The following is a 1,035-nucleotide window of genomic DNA, read 5'->3' as shown; positions in this document are numbered from 1 at the left end:
ACTAAAAGATATAAGTGAAGTACTAGAGCAAAAACTATATAACTCAAAAGATATAAGTGAAGCACATAGAGTATTCTAATAATTTCTGAATCATGTGTGTCTCTCTCAAAAGGTGTGGACAGAAAGGATGATTGTGGTAAACTAAAAAGAAAATACTCAAATCATACAAGACACTCCAAGCAAAACACATATCATGTGGTGAATAAAAATATAGCTCCAAGTAAAGTTACCGATGGAGGTAGACGAAAGAGGCGATGTCTTCCGGGGCATCCCCAAGCTTTGGCTTTTAGGTGTCCTTAGATTATCTTGGGGTTCCATGGGAATCACCAAGCTTAGGCTCTTGCCACTCCTTGTTCCATAATCCATCAAATATTTCACCCAAAACTTGAAAACTTCACAACACAAAACTTAACAGAAAATCTCGTGAGCTCCGTTAGCAAAAGAAAACAAAACACCACTTCAAGGTACTGTAATGAACTCATTCTTTATTTATTTTGGTGTTAAACCTACTGTATTCCAACTTCTCTATGGTTTATAAACTATTTTACTAGCCATAGATTCATCAAAATAAGCAAACAACACACGAAAAACAGAATCTGTCAAAAACAGAACAGTCTGTAGTAATCTGTAACTAATGCAAACTTCTGGAACTTCAAAAATTGAGCCAAGATAGTAAGACCTAGATAATTTATGTATTGATCAGCAGAAATTGGAATCAATATTTTATCACGTTCTGGTGAGTTTTAACAATTATTTTCGTGAATAGAAAGTTTATGGAATTTTCAGCAAGATCGAATAACTATCATCCAAGAAGATCCTATAGGTTTAACTTGGCACACACATTAATTAAAACATAAAAAGACATCTAACCAGAGGCTAGATCAAAGATTTATTCCTAAACAGAAGAAAAAACAAAAAACTAAAAATAAAATTGGGTTGCCTCCAAACAAGCGCTATCGTTTAACGCCCCTAGCTAGGCATAATAGCAAGGATAGATCTAGGTATTGCCATAATAATAGGATAGATCATTAAAAC

The sequence above is a fragment of the Triticum urartu genome, chromosome 7 (assembly GCF_003073215.2).
Source record: "Triticum urartu cultivar G1812 chromosome 7, Tu2.1, whole genome shotgun sequence".
Lineage (NCBI taxonomy): Eukaryota > Viridiplantae > Streptophyta > Magnoliopsida > Poales > Poaceae > Triticum > Triticum urartu.
This window is presented reverse-complemented; position numbering follows the sequence as displayed.